Raw genomic sequence first — 23,541 nt, forward strand, 5'->3', positions numbered from 1 at the left:
AAAATATTTTAGATAGTTATCTGTGTAGTGTGACAAGTTGGGGAAAGGGACAAATTGGTTTAAGAACTGATGCTGCATTACATCTCCAGCTGTGACTCTAAGGCTAATCTCACACTTTATTACTGAAAAGAGAAGGGAAGTAATAGGGTTCACAAAAGGCTGCCACACAGGATGCCGATGGCCACAGAATCACCACCAATAGGCATCTGCCCTAACACTGCCCTGCAGCAGGTAGCAGGGGGATTAATGGGATAATGTATGTAGAGGGCTTTGATTCTTTGGGAGAAGTGGCTGTACAAACCCAAAGCTTTATATTATTGTTATGACTTTTCCTCTAACCTATGATTTTTCCACATTATGCAGGCTTGTCAGTTACCCACCTGTGCCCTGTTCATGCCACCATGATTTTATTTCTCATTTTTAAGGTTTATGATTCTAATTGAGAGACATTGATGTTTCCATATTCATCCTGGCAGATTAATACCCAGCAAGAAAGACCTGCTGTCAATGGGCATTTTGAATTACGTGTTTAAAATTGCTTTTGATAGCAAGGATGTCAAATTATGCGCTTCACTAAAACGGTTTTGTGCTTCTTTGCTAGGTATGTGATTGAAAATCGCAGATGTTTGATATCACATTTTACTGCATTTGTTTGGTAAGTGAAATCTTAAACATATTATACTTCTTTGAAATCCGTCTTCTGATGCTTTTAGAGAACATTAAGAGAAAATTAAAAAATAAAAGACTTCATATCTCTGACATTTAGCTTCTAGAAAAGTCAACCTTTTAAGTCCCACTCTGTTTTGGAGTACTTGTTTAGGATGCAGAACATTCTAATGTCATAGCAGGAGCAGATGACAGAGTGGAGCTGTATCATGCATTCGTGGGGAGTCCTTTGCCCCCTCGAGCACTCATTTTAGTGAAAAGGTTTACCAGATGATGAATCAGATCAGAAGCTCCCAATAGAACACACAGCGTTTTTCTTTCTGGGGTTATTAATGACTTCAAAAATGAAAGTCTGCCTGTTTCTTGAGTTTCTTCTTAGAAATGGCTAGAATGGTTCAGTGGATAATGGTCTTTGATGAAGAATGTTCCAGTGTTAATTTCTTACTACGGATTATTCACAGTTTTAGATGCAGATGTAAGAGGCATACCTTTCACAGTTCTCTCCGCTTATGGAAAAGCAATAGGGACAAAGAAGTAAGAATGAATAAATACCTGGAACTGTCAGATCCGGATTCAAGGAACATACTTGAAATGTGAATTGCTCTGGGTCATAGTCTTCTGTATGCATTTTCCTCTTGAAACTCTTGATATCTCTGAGGCAGGGTTATTATCCCAGCATCAAATGAGGAGAGAGGTGCTAATAGTAAGTGATCTACATCCACACAGTAATGAATGATGAAGCTTCAGTTCAAATTCTTAGATCTTCCAACTTAGAAATCTAGGACATTTAACAATGTAACATAGCTATTAGAAAAACTGGTATTTAACACTGTATTCTGGCTGTTTATTTCTGTATAACCACCCCAGAATTCTGTGGCTTAAAACAACAGTATCAGTTTTGTTCATAATTCTCCAATTTGGGTTGAGTTAGTTTGGTGGGAACAACCTGTTTCTCCTCCATTCAGCATCACTTGAGCTTCAATCATCTAGACTCCTTCACTAACATGTCTCATGATGGGTTCTTGCTGCTGGCTGACATCTCAGCTAGGACTGTTAGCTGGGACACCTACACATGGCCTCTCTGACTCTATGACTTTGGAGAGTCAGTAGACACACACACACACACACACACACACACACACACACACACACGTGTGCAGTTAGGGGGTGGGTCTCCATCTGGAAAGGAGTTACATCACCTTTCCTTCTAAACTAGCCTTGGAAGTCCACAGAGTCCCTTGTGTGACATTATTTTTTATTAGAACTGAGTCACTGTGATAGAACCATATTCAAGAGGAGAGGAATTAGACTTGACCTTTTGATGGAAGATACTATGGATTTAATGTTTGTGATCTCTCAAAACTCCTATGTTGAGATCCTAACCCCCATTGCAATGGGTTTTGGAGATTGGGCCTTCAGGAGGTGATTTAATGAGCGAGGCTTTCATGAATGATTTTGCACTCTTATTAAAGAGATACCAGAGAGTTCTCTCACCCTTCTACCATGTGAGACACAGTGAAAAGATGCTGCCTATGAACCAAGAAGCAGGCTTTCACTAGACACTGAATATGCCAGCCCCTTGATCTTGGATTTTCGAGGCTTTTTCTGCGGGTGTAACATGTTTTAATTTTCAAATATTTAGATACATGGTACACAGCCCTTCATTTGTGTGCTTACTTTGGACTCCACATGCTAAATGTGAGCCTGATGTAAAACAAAACCACACTCAAGAGGAATCCAATGGAACTATTCTAGCCATAGAAGTTTAGGTTTATCACTAACTCTGTAGTAATGGGGAACTAAAGATTTGAGTCCTGCTGCATATTCTTTAGAATTTGTTAGAAATACTTCATACTTCAAACTTGTCCTCAATACAAAATAAATAATTCTCAATTAATGGTTTTTTAATGTGAATCCCCAAGGTAAATAACCCCTCTAGGTATTGTTATGCTTTCATGCTTTTGGATCACACCTGACTATTAAAGTTAGTATCTTAAATCTTGAAGTAGGAGAAACCAGACAAGTAAATTCATTGCAAAAAAACAAAAACAAAAACAAAAACAGTGCCTCCAAAAGGCACAATGATATTCCCGTGTCTGAATATCCTATGCTTTATAGTAATTTCTACCAAGTGTTTACTCATGCAATGATGGAGAGACCTGTCTACAATACTGCTTCTTACTGATTATGTGGAAACATTTTTCATATCAAAATTTCTTATAGTGTTCTTCAGTGAAAAGCCTACTTCATGATAACAAAGCAAAACAAAATGAAAACAAGTTTTCAGGAAATGCTTTGATAAGAAATTCTGAACGAATAGCTTCAAGCAGATACTTCTCTGACGTCTTGTGTGTTATCTTAAAAAATATTGAATATTTTTGATCTATCCAATAAAATAACTGTTGGTGATAGATATATGTATGTATATTGATATACATATGATTACACATTGATATATGTATGAGTGTATGTACATGATATACATATGTATATATATTGATACATATGTTATGTATGTATATCAATATACATATGTATGTATATTGATATATATTGATATACAATTAAATATATTTATACTAAAATATATTTATATTATATATTTATGTAAAAACATTTATATTTATAAAATGTATCTATATTTTATTATACATGTATATTATATGATCTTCTATGTTAAATATATTTATTATGTAAATATATTGGATATGTGACATGCATATAATAAATATATATTTATTATAATATATATAAATAAATTAAATAATAGAAGTATTAGCTCAGGAGTTAGACTCTCAGGGTTAAATTCGATTTTTGCCATCTACCATTGTGAAGAGAAAGTTTCAAAGTCGCTTTTTGCCTCAGTTTCCTATCTTGAAATAGAATAAATGTACTTACCTCATGGGTTTTTGAAAGAATTAAGTGAATTAATACAAGAAATTTTCTTTAAACATTACCTGGCACATGAATATTATATGCTTGATAAATAAAATATGTACTCAATATTATTATAGCTCAATAAATATTAGCTTTTAGCTACTGCTGTGTAACAAGGCACTGCAAAACCTAGTGACTTAGAATAACAATCACCATTTCACTTTCTCACATAGTTTCTGTAGGCCATGGTTTTGGGAAGGGTTCGGTTGATTGGTTCTGGTTTGAGGGGTTGTAGCTGAAACAATAAAGGGCTGGAGTAAACTGGGAGTTGACTGGACAGTTCTTTTCAAGAAGTCATGAGTTGTCCTTTTGTTCTCATGTGTGGGCTATTTTGGGCTTCCTCACAGCATGGCTGCTTCAGGGCAGTTAGCTTACAAGCATAGAGACTCAGGGCTCCAAGTGTGATTATTCAGCAGCAAGGTGGAAACTAAATTGTCCTTCATTACCTGGTCTCCAAAGTCAGGCAGCATCACTTCCACTGTACTCTTTTTGTTGAACCTGTCACAAAAGCCCAGCTGGTTTCAAAGGGAAGGGTTATAAATTTTACCTTTCAATAGATAAAGTTGCATTGTAAAAGGATTATGTGGGTTAGGAGACACTATCTAGGCCATCTTTAGAAGACACAATCTGCCACAGCTGTTACTATTATCTAGTGCTTTCTTGACAGTCACAAACCTCAAGAGGCTATAAACAATTGAAGATACATAGTTCGAGCATATTTCTCTCATGAAATGAAATGAAAATTGCCTCAATAAGGCTATTGCCTGATGCTAAGGAGCAGTCAACTCCGTGGAATTTTCTCACAAATGGAGATAATTATATGTTGTTGTTGAAATAAGATAACATAGTTTGTCGATATCAGATGCAAATGTGTCCTACTTCATATTCTGGTAATATTGGAGTCTAATGTGAATTATTGTTTAAAAGGAGAGTCATTTTTCCTTCTTAAGATGGTACGCTCTGGAAATGTCTTTGGACATTATATTCATCTACAAAGAAGGAAATGCATTTTCTTCCAAGATTAAAGACCCAAGACTATCATTTCTTCTGGATGCCAGACATTCAAGAAATCTGGCACTTTTAACCCAAGAAATCTCTCTATAGAATGAAGTTATTAGTTTTCCCAAAGTCAACTGAAGAATCTGAACACAGACGTTATTCATGAATACTGAGCACAAAGAAATTTCTAGGGAAAAAAAATTTCTATACATTGTCATGTCTTTCTAATTCTCCTCTTTCCACGCTCGGATAAGTGATACAGTTTTGAGGCAGTAAAGGTTTATTAGTGCTCTGATAATTTTTGTTGCCAATAAGCTGTTGATGACTGCTTTACCCTTTCAGCATGATTTTTTCTTAGTTAAAGGCTATTGGGAAACAGTTGACCTTGAACAATATAGGTTTGAACTGTGCAGGTTCCAATTAGATGCAGATTTTTTTCCATATAGACAATACAGTACTGTAAATGTATTTTCTCTTCCTTATGATTTTCTTAATATTTTTTCTCTAGTTTACCTTATAAAAATACAGTAGATAACATACAAAATATGTGTTAATTGGCTGTTCTGGTAAACAGTAGGCTATTAACAGTTAAGTTTTGTGGGAGTCAAAAGTTATACACTTAATTCTGACTGCACAGGAGGTTAGTCTCCCAACCTCCATGTTCAAGGATCAACTGTAGTTAAAACAGAAATGTGAAAAATAAGTATTCATGTAATGAAAATGCCTCAGAATCACAGAAATGAGAAACTGCTCTGTGGGAAAAATAGTCTTCTGTGTCTCGTAAACTCTTGTCGTTATATAGTATGCTTAAATCAAAGGACGGAAGTAGTTGGTGACACGTTGTTGCTAGAGAAGAAATCTAAATTTGAACTTAACAAAAAGAAAACACATATGTAAAAACTAAATCCCTTGATAGTCAGTAATAGCATATTTGTTTCCTCAAAAATGAATTATATGGATTGCAAAATAACATATACAACTGACTCCCATCATATTCAAATATAGAAAATGGCACACATGCACAAACACAAAGATTGCATAGAAAACTCTGGAGGACTAAAACATAGGAAGTTGAAATGTCCTCAGTAGTTGCCTTTGGGAGAGGAAGTAGAATTGCAGTCATGAAAGAATCATGAAAGGGAAGTTTTCACTTTTCATTTTCCCGTATAAGTTGACCCTTTTGTGGGGGAGGGGTGTAAAAATATTATTCATGTTTTATTTTAAAAATAGTAAGAATTTTGTGTGTATTACAACTTTCGTTTGTGTCAAGATCAGGGCATATTTGAGGCACCTGGGTGGCTCACTCACCTGGTTGAGCATTCCACTCTTGGTTTCACCTCAGGTCATGATCTCAAGATTTGATTCGTGAGTTTCAGCCCTGCGATGAGCTACGTGCTTGGATTCTCTCTCATTCCATCCCTCTCTCTGCCCTCCCCCTGTGTGTGCTCTCTCTGTCTCTCTCTCTCAAAATGAATAAATAAACTTTTAAAAATCAGGGTATATTTGTTACTAGGTAAAGATGTCTATTTGGCATTTATTTCACAGGAGAACACAATACTATCTTAAAAGGGTAAAAGGATATAATTATTTCTAATTGGAATTCCACAACCGAAAGCAAAACAATGAAACCATTACTTCTCAAGCTATTTCCTCCTCCAAACTCCTTTGTTTTTCTTTCATTCTTTCGTTCTTTCGTTCTTTCATTCCTTCCTTCCTTCTTTCTTTCCTTCTTTCTTTTCCTTCCTTCCTTCCTTCCTTCCTTCCTTCCTTCCTTCCTTCCTTTCATTAAAATTTCAGTGTATCATTTATCTTTTCCTGTGTAAGAACAACTCTCCCCACTCCTCCTGCCCCAGATACTTAGTGGCTGATAATGATAATAAGTTATTTATTATCTGTGATGCATCTGTGAGTTGACTGGACAGTTCTTCTGCTCCACATGGTATTAGCTGGGTCACTCACATGGCTGCATTTTGCTGGCACATGGGTTGGGTTGTGAGAAGGTAACTGCCTCACCAAGGCCTGTAGACCATGGTCACTTGAGTCTTTTCCCATGTCGTCTTTCTCCTCTTGGTATCTCATCTTGGAGAAGGCATCTCCAATTGGCCTCTGTCTGTAGCAGGACAGCCTGTACTTCATTACAGAGTGGCCACTGGGTTTTATGAAACAAGGTCAAGGCTGTCTGGGCTTTTAAGGGCTACTTGTGGGACTGCTCAAGGTTCCCCCTGGATTCCATTGGTCAAAACAAATCACAGGACCAACCAGATTCAAGAAGGTGGCGGGGGATGGGTGGGGAATAAACCTCTTCTTGAAGGGAAGAATGGCTTTTGCACACAGGAAGCAGAAGAACAATTGATGATTGTCTTTGGAGCTATCTGCCACCTCCTCCATATCATCATTGCCTTGTAGGAACAAGAATCACTATGAATCCTGTGAGGGGTACTTTGATATAAAACTTAAGTTCCTTAAGGTAGTTCTTGCTGTTGTAATAAGTTCACCAAATCTTAGAGGCTTAAAACAATGAATTTATTTTTTGTTTACATAACAAGACCTGGTCAAGACAGCTTTTTATGTACTTGGTAATTCAGGGATCCAGACTCCTTTGGTCTTATCACTTTTTTATCTTCAACATGTTTCCAAGTGAGCTGTGCTTGCAGGCAGTGATAGATGAAAAGATAAAGAACATGGAGATTCACACAGGCACGTTTTTATGGGCCAGGGGCAGAAATGGTTCCCTTCATTTCTACTCACATTTCACTGGCTACAGTTCAGTCACATGGCTGCACCTAGTCCCACAAGGGAGCCTGAGAAATATGGGCTGGTGGCTGTGTGTCCAAAAGAAGAGGAAAGTGGCTTGGCGATTAGCTAGCATTCTCTATCACAAACTGCTTCCCTACCTCTAAACAAAGGAAAGAAAGAAAGAATAAACTTTTTTGTTTATTTTTATTTATTTGAGAGAGAGAGAGAGAGAGAGAGAGAGAACGAACATGGAGAAGGGCAGGGAGAGAGAGAATCCCAAGCAGTCTCCACACTGCCAGAGTGGAGCCTGACATGGGGCTCGGACCCACAAGCTTTGGGATCATGACCTAAGCTGAAACCAAAAGTCAGATGCTCAACTGACTGAGCCACTCAGGCGCCCGAACAAAGATCTTCTTTCTGGTTATCAGTCATATTTGCCTCAGCATTGGGAGAAACTTGTTCTTTTATTGGAATTTTAAAATAAGCTGAACATGCTTTTTGAATGTTACGAGGCAAGGTGTCTGTGTTAGAGATCAGGGAGATTGGTACAACGGTGTTGAACTTGAATGAAAGCTGAATAAATAGAAATCTGAGTTTCCCAAACATAAATTAGGGCATAGATACAGGCAAAAAAGATGATTCTCTTGTTTGATTTATGTATTTATCCAGTGATTTTAAAATGTGCTTGTTGACAAAAATATATAGCTGTCACAATTTTATTTTGTGGAGAGTACAAGTGTAGGGCACGGCTGTCTGAGCAGCAGGCACCAGAGTGGGATTCGATGAGAAGAAACTTACTGAGGAAAGTGCCAGTGAGGGAATGTGTGAGATAACCAGAGGTACCCAAAGGGCTTTCACATTCTGATGCAGGTCTGACCCCCCTGAGGGTGAGAGGGATAGAAAGAAAGGGAGGATAGAAGGAAGGAAGAAGGAAGGTATTAGACTGCAGTGCAGTTTTAAGAGTTTCAGCAAGGCCGACAGGGAGCCCTCTGGCCAAAGTACTCCCAGCAGTGAATTTGCAGGAATGGGTTCAGGCAGGGGCTGAAGTGTGGCCCCATCACAGACTCAGTGAGGGACTTCAGAATGCAGCACCCTGGGCTGTTGCTAATTACGCTCCTAAGTTGGAGATCTGAGAGGTGCATGTTCATGGTTGCCATAGTGTCTTTATGCCTTTATTCCTGTGGCCCAATTAGAAATTAGAGAGTGGTATAGGGGCGCCTGGGTGGCGCAGTCGGTTAAGCGTCCGACTTCAGCCAGGTCATGATCTCACAGTCCGTGAGTTCGAGCCCCGCGTCAGGCTCTGGGCTGATGGCTCAGAGCCTGGAGCCTGTTTCCGATTCTGTGTCTCCCTCTCTCTCTGCTCCTCCCCCGTTCATGCTCTGTCTCTCTCTGTCCCAAAAATAAATAAACGTTGAAAAAAAAAGAAATTAGAGAGTGGTATCAAAATAGCTATTTAGCAGTTATTACAAAAGACATTTATGTTCACTTCTTATCTATTTCCTGACTGGACCAGAGCAATAGTTTCAAAAATTCTAGTTGGGCGTGATTAAATTAATTTTTGTTTTTAGCCTAGCAGCATGCTTCTATACTGTTGGTGCCATAGGAGAATGTCTGATGTTCACCTCACTTCAAAAGTATTAAAAACACCCTAAATTTGCATCTGTCCCTTTCCATTCTCTGCTTAACCACTGTCAACACCAGTATCCTATTTGATAGGAAAAGCCTCATTTCTCAGCCTAAGCTTCAACTCTACCTTCCTTTGCCTCTTTCATATTTTTGTTGTTTGTTTCATCACAACAGGGTGCTGGCAGTAACAAATATTCTCAAACATAAATGATAGTTTCTTACCAGAAATCATTAAAGGACATGGAAAATTAAGCTACATTTTGAGCAATGGCACATGTAAAAGTGCTCAGTGACTTTGGGCTAATATGCTGTTTTCTTTTGAATTGTTTTAGAACAGGCTATTGAGGAGGGAAAATTCAGAACGCTGTGTCCTTGAATTACAGTCTTATTCAATTTTATTTTAATTCACGCAATGCAAAAGAATTTGAAATTAAAAAATATAGAAAAGGTTTTGGTATGTCTTTTCAAATGGATATTTCTTTTTTTCCCCTTAAACTATTGGATGGATAGAGGTAATGATCATAATCCAATCTGATTAACAGATAAACCTCTGCAGCGATTTGGATCTTAAGCAAATATATAATTGATTATAGGGTAGACTTATGGTAAAATTGTACTGTAGAATCAGTTGGCTGCCTCTGTGTAACTGAGCTGCCTTTCCTAATTTAATGTATTGGTCTGTCACTCCATCATCCTTTATGCAGAAGAAAAGCACAGTGCACTTAGTAATCTTAGAGAATTTGAGGTAGATCAGTTTGCCTGCTATTATTACTTATCTTCCCAGTCATCTTTGTGCTCATGACAGAGATGATAAATGGATTTAGTAGGAACACATTGGCAGTAGGGGGAAAATAGCTCACTGAAAATGTCAAATGTAACAGCTATCTCTGTATGTGAAGACTAGTGTTCTCGTATAGGCTGAGAAGAAATGGAGAACACATCACTGATTCAGCATAAAGAATGCAAGATTCCATGAAAGTAGATGGGAAAGAAATGAACATAAAATGCAGTAGTGCTAAAACATATTATTTGATCATTTATTCATTCATTTGGCTTTTGCTATTCCAGGTGCTGGACAGATAGCAGAGAACACATAGAAAGATAAAGATTTCAGGGAGAAAAAAAATTGTATTCTTGATATCCAGGCATGTATGGTTTCATCATAATATACACTTAAAAACTGAATTCCTGAAAAGTCAAGACGGTAATGACAACAACAGTGACCATTTTGAAGGCTCTGTGCTAAACATTTATGTAGATGATTTTGACAATGACTTTATTCAGTAAGGAGTTGTGGTTACTCTCATTTTACTGGCTGAAGAGATTGGAGCTTTGAGATGTCTGAAGACATTTCCAGTTCCATTTGCTTTCAGACAACGTCATGGCTATTGCTACTGGTCTTCATTCTGAGTTAGAAAGAACGTGCCTTTGGTGAACTCTTATGTTTATTTGAAGAGCCAATTCAAGTGTCTTTGGCACCTTGCTTTGGCCAGCCCTTAGTGCCCAGACCCCTTTATTCAGATCTTCAGAGATTTCTCAGCAATGAATGGTCTTAGACTGAGTTAAGGAGCTCCGCCCCCTTCAGAACAGAACTCGGTAAATGTGGTGAGTTCTAGACAGACGCCACAGTTCTCATTTTGTCCAATCTGCATCTGTGGTATGCAGAGCTGCAAGTTCTGAGGCTCTGTAGGGAGTCATTTCTGGTTTCCCATCAAGATACCATTGGAAAAGAGAGGACAGAAAAGTGGGACGATGTCAATGCAGGAGTTCTATGCGGTGGAAGCATGGCTAGGACTTTCAAAGTAAAATATGTAAACAGAACTGTTTGAAGAAGACTACCAAGTGACGCTGAACAAGTCACACATGGTTTTTGGTTCTCTGCAGCTACGAAAACCAAGTCCAGTCTTTGAGAATCCCTGGGGTAAATGTTCACAGGGCGAACACAGAAATCCCTTTTACTTACATGATGAGAGCCCATTACCTGCTGCCTAAGGCCACGGTTACAGGGATGAAGGTTACTAACGAGTACATCAGCCTTTTATTCATAGTTGATGTAAAAACAGCAACAGCAATAATCCGTCATCACTTCTGAGTTAACATATCAAAGGGAAGAATATATGGAGATTTAGGGGAAAATTTTATATATATATATATATATATATATATATATATATATAGAGAGAGAGAGAGAGAGAGAGAGAGATGTTAATTTAATTATCATGTATGGACTTAAAGTTTAAAAAAGAAGAGCAAAATGTGAGTAGGTATGTATATGTGAGCAGTATGCATACTGAACCTATAAAGGAATTTCTTTGCTTAGGGAATTAGAATTCAATACTGTTGGTGAGATGACAATAAAGGTTTTTACATATACATATGTGTTGATTGTGATTGTTTTAAGGATAAACTCTTGTACTCACTACATAATAAAAGAAAAAATATATATATAAAATTATTTCACAAGTAAGGTAGTAGCCCAAGATGTATTTAGTTTTGGGTGGTTAAATAATTTGCAGATTATGCATTTTGGCATCCTCCCCAGTGGTGTTTTTTTTTTTTTTTCTTGTGAGCAGTTTTATTTTATACAGTAATTGTCGGGGGTCTTTAGTGCCACGATTGATAGGTTGGGGTAAAAAAAAGAAGCTGTTTCTGAATGACAGAAAGTAACATCAAATATGGTGAAAACTTCTCTGAATATTAGCAAATAGGGTACCAGTGAAATGACATTTTGGAAAATATTTTGATTTCAAGTCAATTAAGGATAATGCTAATCTACATAAAATAAATGAATTACATTTTGATTATAAAAATTATTGCTCGATATGTCATTTAATGTATCTTGCCATATTTTATCTGAAATAAAATGCATCCAAGATGTAGGCTGGTAATTTCAGACATCTAATTAGTTTAAACACCCATTTGGCCATATAATGGTTGATTATTAGAGCATCTTTGAATGGCTCATTTAGCTGAGCACATTAATAGATACTCTAATTCCATTTCAAAGTGCCTGATGATAAGGAAATGGTGTAAGACAGATTCTGTGTTAGGTGTTCATTTTTTTTTAATGTTTATTTATTTTTGAGAGACACAGAGAGAGAGAGAGAGAGCAAGAGATCAAGTGGGGGAGGGGCAGAAAGAGAGGGAGACATAGAATATAAAGCAGGCTCCAGGTTCTGAGCTGTGAGCACAGAGCAGACTTGGGGCTCAAACCCACGAACCATGAGATCATGACCTGAGCCGAAGCTGGATGCTTAACCAACTGAGCCACTCAGGTGCCCCTGGGTGTTCATTTTTTGAAAATCTGCAATTGTGGGAGACTTCTATGCTCTACAGTTGGCATAGTCAGTTGGAGGATCACCTTCTATTTAGTGGGTATTGATTTGTCTGGATAAGTAGTATTAAAAGATTCACTTTCTTCCTTCCATTAATAAAACATTAATAAATGTTTTCATAATTCTAGTGTTTGAACAGTGTAGAAAGTTTTGGTATTCTGAATAAAGTTATATGTGCCTTAGGAGGGTCATTTCATGTTTGCTTAAAATTCTTACAGAACAGTTTATGAAAATGTGGGAGAAAGGAATTAATACCCTGACATTAATTTTCCTCTCCTGAAGTTGCTTAATGACCAAAAGATTCCCAAACACTTAGAATTTGAGCTCGGGGGGCGCCTGGGTGGTGCAGTCGGTTAAGCGTCCGACTTCAGCCAGGTCACGATCTCGCGGTCCGTGAGTTCGAGCCCCGCATCAGGCTCTGGGCTGATGGCTCAGAGCCTGGAGCCTGTTTCCGAGTCTGTGTCTCCCTCTCTCTCTGCCCCTCCCCCGTTCATGCTCTGTCTCTCTCTGTCCCAAAAATAAATAAACGTTAAAAAAAAAAATTAAAAAGAAAAAAGAATTTGAGCTCGGGACTTTTGTTTTTTGACACAACTATTTGTAAATATTTAAAAACAATAATTTTTTTGCATGATTAATAAGGTATTCTTTGGGTTTCTACTATGATCAAGGCACTTTGTATTATATGGACATCCACAAAACAAAGAGATGTGGTTCAAACATTAATATTCTCTGGGAGATTATTAGTTAATTGGGTGTCTTTTATGTTTTCTCTTTAAATAGGTACATTTAAAATAATTTATAACAAGAATTAGTAAAATTAGGAACAAATTTTTAATTAATACCATTCTAGTCTTTTTCTTAATTGAACGGACTAATTTTCTTGATGAGTCTAATGTGAATGGGGGAGAACTTTTGGGAAAGCTGATTAGGTGTAAGAGTAAAAATGTTTAGAGCTTTAATCTTAGATCCTGCAGTGGCTATAAGTAGTAACCATCATGCATCGTAAAATGGTAATACAAACTGATTGATGAATTATAGTTTCAGGTATGTTCAGACATACAACAATGGAAATTGCCAAGGCATGTGAAAGCATTACTATTCTGTAATTTTGTGCCTCATTCTTTTAAGGATATTTTATTATTTTTCAAGGTTATGTTTTTGAGGGAGATCTGAATATAACATAAATGAGACCTGTAGATGGGTACTCTAACCAGAGAGGCAAGGATTGAGTTGGGATTGAAAAGAGATAAGGCACAACTATAGGATTTTGTTCAGTTTGATGTCTCCTTTGCTCTCTCTTTCTGATCAGATGCTTTGGGCCCTCAGTGATATTCTGAAAAAAACACGATTCACAAAAATTGGCCACTATAACTCATGTGGACAGAGAACCAATGACAAATGTTAAAAGTCTCCAAAAGGGTAATTGAAAGAAGAAAAGATGTAAAGATAGGAAGCAAGATACAGAGAGATTAAGATCCTGGAATTTGGAGCCATATATACTCATTTCTTAGCTTTATCATTTATAAACGTGACCTTGGCTAACTTATTTAACCTCTTTGAACTTGGTTTTATTATTTGTAATCTGTGGCTAATAATAGTAATGACTTTATTGTGAGGATTAAATTAAATAATCCAGAGACTGTGTAGCACATAGTAATCACTAGATATATGTAAAATGTTATTACTATTTATTATTATGTACTTAAAGGATGGCAGAAGAATAAGGGAAGGCTGGTAAAAGCAGGAAGAAGAAGGGAAATTGAAATGAGAGGTAGCACTATATACCTTGGAGCCATTTTTGAAAGTGTAGTCAGGTTAGAAAGTTATTATTGACTCCTTGCTGTTCCATAGGAATTGTTTTGTAAGCAATACTTAGAGTGTTTGTCCTGTGGGCCTTAAGGTTATTAATGGATTTCACTGCCTGTTGCCTGTTCTTTTGTACTAAAGAGCTCTTGAGGCATAAATGGCTTCTCTGCCCTTGTGCCATGGATATAGATCTTTGTCTATTTCATTGATAATGGGAATCAGGATCCCCAGAGGAGTAGATATTTTGACATAAGGAAGACTGAGGGGGAATATTTGGGGACAGTTCACTGCAGCTTTAATTAAATATTTTTGAACAAAATTCCAAAAGCATGCTCTAGGATAGATCTAAGGAGAAGGAAGAGAGAAAGCAGATCTGAAGACGGACTACCTGAAAAGGGGGAAGGCCATGGCCCTTGACAAGGGCAAGATGAAAGAAGAGGAAATAAGATAGTGGAGCTGAGACAGAGGAAGTTGATTATGTATTATATTTGGACCTCAGAGAAGATTTTTCTTTAGAATGTCCAAAGGCCAGTACCTTATTTTTAAAATTTAAATCAACCTTTAATTTTAGAATAGTTGTGGATTTACTGAAAAGTTGCAGATGTGAAACAGGGGGTTCCCATACACTCCTCACTGAGCCTTCCCTATCGTTTGCATGTTACATTACTATGCAACCTTTGTCACGACTAAGAAACCAATATTGGTACATTACTGTGAACAACACTTGTGTTCAGATATCACTAGTCTGTTTTCTGCTCCAGGATCCTGTACAGGATGTCACATTACATTTACTTGTTATATCTCCTGAGACTCCTCTGGTCTGTGACAGTTTCTCAGAGTTCCTTGGATTTGAGGACTTTCACAATTGTGAGGGGGTATTGGTCAGGCATTTTTTAATCTCCTTCAGTGGGGATTTATTTGAAGTTTTTCTCCTGATTAGACTGGGGTTATATGTTTTGGGGAGGAAAATCATGAGGTAAACTGGTACTCTCATCACATCCTGTCGAGGAGACATGCTATCAACATGACTTACCATGGAGGATGTTGACCTTGCTCACCTGGCTGACGTAGTGTTTGTTAGGTTTCTACGCTGTAAAGTTTTCTTTCCCCTTTCCATAGGTGACCCCTTATGCTCCACCTCCACGAGGGCAGAGTATATACATAAATTATTTAGAATAGTTGATTATAAGAGATTTGTCTCTCCTCTATTTTATTTTATTCATTCAATTCTTTAAATCAGCATAGACTTAGGGATATTTATTTTATACTTTAGGTTATAATGCAGGGCTTAGTTATTTATTTTGTTGTTCAAATTTTTCCATTTTGGCCACTAGGAGGTGTTTCAGTTGGCCGCTGTGTTCTTTTGACATGCCCTATGTTGCTGTTTTTTTTGTTTTTTGTTTTTTTTGTTTTTTTTTTTTTTTAACATTTCCTTACCTTCTAGTACTACAAGATGCTCCAGGATTATCATTTTTATTTCACGCTCCAGCCCTGGAATCAGTCATTTCTCCGAAGAACCCTTGTGCCTTTCATTGAAGTATTTCTTTACCCATGTTGTGAGAAACAACTTTGTTGACTAGAGTACAATGTTCATGTGAAGTTAATTTTGTCTTTAGTCTTGTAGTTTCTGGTCAAAGTATCATTCTCTAAAGTTACTTAGATTAGCACTTTTTACCCATTCTCTTCAGTGAAGTTATGTATATATATGTGTGTGTGTGTGTGTGTGTGTGTGTGTGTGTATGTATATGTATATATATGTATATATATGTATATATGTATTCTTTTGTCACAGTCTGCATTCCATGTTAGGATCCTCCAATTCCCTGGTTGAGTTTTAAGAAAATTTGCATACATTGGCTCTCTGTGTTACAAATTTCTGCGGGTTTTTGATGTATGCACGGTGTTATATATCTAGCATATAGATGAGTTCTGCCAGCCCTAAAAAATTCTTTGTGTTCTCCCTGGTCAAATAGGCCTCCCTTCCCAAACTTCTGGCCACTACTGATCTGTTTTCTATCCCTATAGTGGTGAGAGAGGGCATTGCTGCCTTGTTCCTAATCTTAAGGGAAAGGATCTAGCCTCTCACAATTAAGTATGATGTTAGTTCTGGGTTAATTATGTATGTATGCATGTACAGGAGGCCCACAGAGATATGAATCTCAAAGTAACCAGAGAAGGAAGCTTTTATACCTTTAAGGCAAAGAAACAATAAGTTTGCGAAGAATTGACAAGACAAAGGAGTTTGGGCTAGGGGTGGTAAGATGGTGAAGAAGTAACAAGATACATTTATACAGACTTCTTCGCCCTGAATTACCTGTCTTTAGTGATAAGGATGTCTTCTACTCTCCTGGTACAGGGAGGGTACGTTTCACATGGGAGACTTATCTCCTGCTTTCAGTGTGAGGAAGAAGGGGCAAAGCATCCTTGGTCTGGCTGTTTCTCAAGTACCTTTAATTCGAAATAATCAATATGCCAAAATGGCATGTTTTGGGGTGACATATTTTAAATTTTTTTATTTATTATTTTTGAGAGAGAGAGAGAGAGAGAGAGAGAGAGCAAGCAGGGAAGGGGCAGAGAGAGAGGGAGTTACAGAATCAGAAGCAGGCTCCAGGCTCTGAAAGCTCAGGACAGAGCCTGACGTGGGGCTTGAACTCAGAGACTACGAGATCATGACCTGAGCTGTAGTTGGCTGCCCAAACGACTGAGCCACCCAGGCGCCCCTGGGGTGACATTTTAACCCCCTACACTGATTTGTGTTACATGGCCTCCTATGGTGGGCTCTCTGACTCACAGATTTCACATGACTTCTAACCTTATTTCAAATGGTGCCAATGAGATTTTGGATCAAATCTGTAGAGTTTCTTTGAATATGTTTTCTCAAATACTTAGAGTTCAATGAACTTAAATTTGAAGTCATTTTTACAGATAATTAAAAAAAGTTTCATCCAAGTTTGTTTTCCATTGTGCCTTCCTCTTCTCCAGTCAACTTATTTGAAGTTGAGCAAAATGTGTATCAATTGTCCATTTTCCTCCTTAATGCACCGCTTATAGGCTGTTTATCTGGAAAGAAGAGACAGAAGTCACCCAGGGTGGCCTCTGCTATTTCACTTGTAGCTTCTGGTCATGTCCCCATTCCTTGATTTCAAGCGGCGATGGCTTAGTTTAGGGTTTCCTTTGTGTGACCTATATCATGGGTACACCTTTCATTCCCTGAGTTTTATTTTTTTTATGTTACAAAAGCCAATTTCCTTTGAAAATGATGACTCTGTTTTCTCAAGATTGTCTCTTTGCTGCTGAATTAATAACATTTACAAGCTTTCCATTTGATTTCCTTTCTGGAAGAGTCCAACATGCTTATCTCCTTAGAAATAGTACTTGGAGCTCCAAAGACATTTCTTTGACTGGTGTTTCCTTTGAACGTAAAGAATTTTTTTTTCTCAAAAATATCTTCCAGTTAAATAATGGCAATGTCTCCGAATATTAATTAGTTTTCACAATTCTGTTATATCTCATCATTACATGTACATTTTAGTGTTGTATTGCATATAGTTTGAGGTATGACTTATATAGGGAAAATAATAATATATTAAGTATTACATGTTCAGTCCCTCTCATAAAATGTTATGTTGAGCCAGCAAAAAAGACATGTATTGTCATATTATTTTAATGTTAATGGGGTGGTATGGTGAAAATAACAAAATCTATTTTATTTATTTATTTATTTTTAAATTTTTTTTTCAAGGTTTTTTATTTATTTTTGGGACAGAGAGAGACAGAGCATGAACGGGGGAGGGGCAGAGAGAGAGGGAGACACAGAATCGGAAACAGGCTCCAGGCTCCGAGCCATCAGCCCAGAGCCTGACGCGGGGCTCGAACTCACGGACCGCGAGATCGTGACCTGGCTGAAGTCGGACGCTTAACCGACTGCGCCACCCAGGCGCCCCAACAAAATCTATTTTAATATGGAGGGTCTGTTCATACTGAGTAACTTCATAATGTACAACAATATTTCACATAAATATATAATTCTTTAATTTAGAATTTACAAGTTAATTATTTTTTTAAATGGTGCCTGTGTAGTTTGGGTAAGTCTTTTGTTATCCAATTGAAATTGAGATTTTTTTTCTGTAGTTGATTTATATAGCTCAGATTTTGGCTGTAGAAAGAGCTGAATCAGATGAGCCCAAATACCAAATCAGATGAGCTCAAGTACCAAATTTTCCATGCTACAGTGCAGTATTTTTAAACCTGCTTACAGATGACCAATAAAACATTACCTTGCTTCCTTTTTGAAATCACTAGTTTTTCCTAATATTGCTCCATTTCAAGATCATTTTAGTGTATAAAAATTAAGTTTCGTTCTACTGTGCATGATGTAAGTATTTGGTGCCCTGGAGGATATTTTTTTAAATTAGCATTTCATTTTTAGCAGACCTAAAATAAAACAATTAAAGTCTTCTCCTTGATGTTCAGAATGAGCTGGCATGAGACAAAAACAAAAGAAGGTTGGCCCGCGTCATTGCTGCATTTGAAAGCCTCATCTGAACATGCTTTTATAGGCTCTTGGCTACTCTGTATTACTGGCTGGGAACCACTCCGGCAATTATCAAAGTTGTGAATTAGAAATTATGCAAAGCTCTCTCAGACAATCTAGGACACCAATGTACTTTATTTTTAACAAATGACACATAAGTGTAAATTATTTATGATAATTCTTCACATTACACTAGTAGGTGTCTCCTGTACCTTTATTAGGACATCTCAGTACTGTGAAATTTCCTTTCAGTTGGTTATATTTAATTCTGCTGATGTCTGGCATGAGAATGTCTGCTTTTATTATAATTATTAGGCTTTACTTTAACTTGCTAGAAGGGGTTTAGACAAGCAAAACAGTACATGTTTTACATTGCTCAGGGAGTTGTTAGGTTACTTCTAAAATACTTTCCTAATAAAAGTATTGGAAATGAAAATAATTGCAAAAGAGTTTTTAAAAAAGTATCATAAAATAGCAAATGCGGGGTTCATTTTGAAAGGTACACTAATTGATGGAAAATAATATATTCTTTTAAAATAAACTATCTGTCATCTATACATATGACTGTTTTTATAATGACTATCGCTGTTGGATTTGGCATTTTGGTCAGTTGCTATTTTGGCACCAAGAAATAATTAGGAAGAGGGAAGTATAACTTATTTAAGCATCATTCTAGTCTGGGATCTTGCCTGTTGAAATCTGAATGTGTCAATTTCTGTTTACTCTCTAATGTATAAATTTCATTTCAGAATTGCTGTCGTATTGTTGTTTCCTTTAAAGCTCTGAGCATATCTCTTCCTTGATCAAAGACTTGCTTTCCATGTCCCTCATTGCACAAGAATAAAGTTCAAAACCCTTACCCCTGGCCCTTTAATGCCTTGGATCCTAACTCATGGCCTGTTTTCTGCTCAGACTACTCTGTCTGCTTGGAATGCTTTTACCCATCTCTGTATGTTCAAATTTTATCTATCTCTTTAGGGATCCATTTAAATGCAAACCTTCCGTTATGGTCTCTTTCAATCTCAGCACTGGACTCAAGACTCCACTTGCTGTTCTAGGCACTTTACATATGTGACACAGATATTTTAAACACATTACACTGTTGAATTTCATTTCTTCTTCAATCATGTTGGCTTGTAGTCTTCCATTTCAAGGCTGAGCCATGAGCCCGTGGTGCCACTGGTAAAGAACACAAGTATTGGCCCGATTTAAACCTCGAAGGTGACTTCTTGTACTGATACAATGGTCTTTAAATCCACGCCTTGTGGAGATTTCTTAATTTCAAAGATCCTCTTTTACCTAATCAAGAGCCATGTCTGGGCCTCCAAATCATGGAGGCTTTTCATATGTTAGGGTCTGAGGGAACTCTTGATGTGATATAGGAGAGAAAAGCTTATCTCATTTGTTTGAGGGCATAAAGATGAAAGGTGGGAGGAAAGACAGAACATAAGTAAGAAATAGGTGTTTATATTTTTCTGCCTTTCAGGGTAGAATGCAGAGGATGGAAATATCCACATAATTATGAAGGAGCATGAAAAATTAGGGGAAGAGTTTAGTGGTATGTTTCCTTAATAAGCCTCTAGGAAAGGCTCCATTCTCAGCATGGCATAGTCTAGATGAGATGACATGGACAGAGAAAAAAGGCTTCCTAGATGAGACAGAAGAAGCCCTCCTGCCTTCCCATGGTCTTTGGGGTACACAGAGGATTCATGGGTTTAGAGGAAGAAACAGGTGTGGAGAGGCTACCAAAGGCAGGAACCTCTGAGCAGAAGAAAATGGCGGGGACAAGGATTTCAGCCAAAGGTAAATCATGGTACCACAAAAGCTCAAATGGGGCCATCGCATCTCAGTGTCATTAATGCAGGGAGCAGGCTTACTCAACCACTTCACAGAAGGGACCATTAATTTAATTTAATTTATTTATTTGAGAGAGACAGAGACAAAGTGAGCGGTGGGAGCAGAGAGAAAGGGAGAATCCCAAGCACGCTCTGCAGTGTTAGTGCAGAGCCTGTTGCAGGCTGGAATTCACGGAACTTTAAGATAATGACCTGAACTGAAATCAAGAGTCTGATGCTTAACTGACTGAGCCACCTAGTGCCCCACAAAAGGAACCATTAAAGGGGATGCCTGGGTGGTTCAGTCAGTTGAGCATCTGACTCTTGATTTTGGCTCAGGTCATGATCTCATGGTGGTGGGGTCGAGCCATGCCATGAGCCTGGTTGGCATTCTCTCTTTCCCTCTCTCTCTCTGCCACCTCCCAGGCTCACATTTACATTCTCCCCCCCACCCCCCCTCAAAACAAGACAACAAACAAATAAACAAAACAACAACAGCAACAAAACAACCTGAAAGGAACCATTAAAGCTTTAAAGGCTCCCTTTTACACATCTACTACAGGGACATACTTAGCATACCCCATCCAATGTTCACTGATGCCATTTTGGTAAATAGAAACAAGGGGGAAAAAACTGGAAGGATGGACTATAGTTTGAATCTTAAATGTCTTTTTCTTTTATCAGCCAGTAAAAATTGATTATTAATTGTTAGTATTTTTTTAAGGCGTCTAGATTCTCCTTCCACTATTGTCTAGCATTAGAGGCTTGTGAGAAGATTAGAATAATTAGAGTATAAAGCAGCTACATACATTGTTTCATTTTGTTTGGCCAATCTGCATTTACTGGGAGTGAAATGCTGAACTTGTTACAATGTCATGGTAACAATAATCTTGAGTCTAGGAGATCTCAAGACAAGAATTTCAGAGCAAGTCATTTATTGGGGGAGGTGAATCCAGGAAACCGCAGGAGAAAAGTAAGACAGGGAAGAGCAGGAAACCAATTAGGTATAATTAAGCAAGTTAATATTATGGGTAGCTCTTAAAAAAAGTTATGGGTGGCTCTTAGGTTGGTGAGCTCAAGACTGATTACTAGTGAATGAGCCTAGCATTTGCAATTAAGTCAGTAATTCTCACCTAATATGGTCTCTTGTTTTTGGTGTGGATCATGTAGCCTGACATCAAGTAACTGACTTATTGTTTAGTATCAAGGCTTTTGCCTTGTCAGTTTAGAAATATATTTTAATAATGATGAGGAATTAAGTAGGAAATATAGGGGTAATGCTGTTACTTGACTTAGCTATAGAAGCTAGGGAGGAGCTATTCTACATATTCTAAATTATTCCTAACCCACTTAGATCACCAGAAGCTTTCTTGTTGGAACATATTATCTCAGTTGTTTTTAGAACCACCTTCACTAAATTGTATTTTATGACTATTCCTTTAAGGTTTTTGAAAAAACTGGCTATACAATTATACTAATGGTTAGCATTTATATAAGTCTTATGTTTTGGGCACCTTGTTAGGCATCTTAAATTGAGTTCTGGCAAACCTATCAGCATAAATTGTGGTCAGTAACACTTAAACTCATTGAATCGTTTTAAGATTAAAAAGTTCATGCATCTAAAGTGCTTGGCAGTAAGTAAGAAGTCAATATTTAGCATGGTAGTGATTATTGTCATTGTTGTTATTATTATATCTTATAATAATACATCTCTGTAGGTATGGCTCATTAAAAACTGTAGTTGGAAGCCCCAGAACTTCAAAATGCAATACTATGAATTCTTCTTTTAAAAAAAATTTTTTTAATGTTTATTTATTTTTGAGAGACAGAGAGAGATAGAGTGTGAGCAGGGGAGGGGCAGAGAGAGAGAGACAGAGAGAGAGAGAGGGAGATTCTGAAGAGGTTCCAGGCTCTGAGCTGTCAGCACAGAGCCCGATGCGGGGCTTGAACTCACAAGCCATAAGATCGTGACCTGAGCCAAAGTCAGACACTTAACTGACTGAGCCACCCAGGTGCCCCTATGAATTCTTCTTAATAAACAGAACCGGATATTGCATATGACATTTTTCCAAAAAGACAGTTGTGGAGAATAATGGTAGAGCTGTAGTTAATTAAGTATATGTGAAATTGGATTTGTCTCACCAAAACAGGCTTGTTGGAGAAAAAAAGCAAGTATAAAAGTTACCCTATTTTTTGTGGCCTTCCCTAAAGATTCTGTTTGTTGATGGACCTCTTTAACTGTCGTAATAAGTTTGAATGCTTCATTGTACTAAATTTCTTTATTTATGATGGTGGCTACAATGAGAAGGAAGAAATGGCCAGAACCATTACCTTGTTGCTATTCACAGTGTTTAATCTTGGCATCTTCTTTGGAGGTAAAGGGAGTAAAAGAAATTAATTGGGTGTTTCTAATCAAAGAATGTCCCCTCCTTTAAATGTTCACATGAGGCTTTCTTCTAGGAACAATAAGCGGAGTTAGCAAACTTCCTTCTTTTACTTTTCTCTTCCTCCTCCTCCTCCTCCTTCTCCTCCTTCTTCTTTTTTTTTCTTCTTCCTTTTAGCAAATTTGATTCTGAATGTGAAATAATGAGGTAAATAAAATCTGTAAAACAGGCAATTAGTGTAATAAGTGTTTTCTTTTATTTAAGAATGTTAGGAGCTTTGGTAAACTTGGAACTCAGGAGGTTAAAAGTTACCCAAGGGTTTCCTCATAAATGGAGATAATGAGGGATTGGTATATTTATAAGTAGCTTCATATTTTCACTCATCTATAATTACAGATAATAATGAATGTATACATATATGCCTGGATTGATACAGGTTCAGAGCCTAGGGGAATTAGATTGTTTTTAAAAAAGGTTGGCTTTGATTTTTTTTCTTCCTGAAAAACCGCCTTTATCAACATTGGGGGAAAAAAGAAAACAACAAACAACTCACACGCACACACAATAAGCCAAACCCATCCCCTCATATTTATTTCTTCTCCAATCCTCCCTTTTACTTCAAGGTATCACAGAAGTACTTGTGTGGTACACTGTAAATGACCTTTGTAATTTTATTTTATTTT

The sequence above is a fragment of the Puma concolor genome, chromosome C2 (genome assembly GCF_028749965.1).
Source record: "Puma concolor isolate L17-30 chromosome C2, mPumCon1.1.hap2, whole genome shotgun sequence".
Classification (NCBI taxonomy): Eukaryota; Metazoa; Chordata; class Mammalia; order Carnivora; family Felidae; genus Puma; species Puma concolor.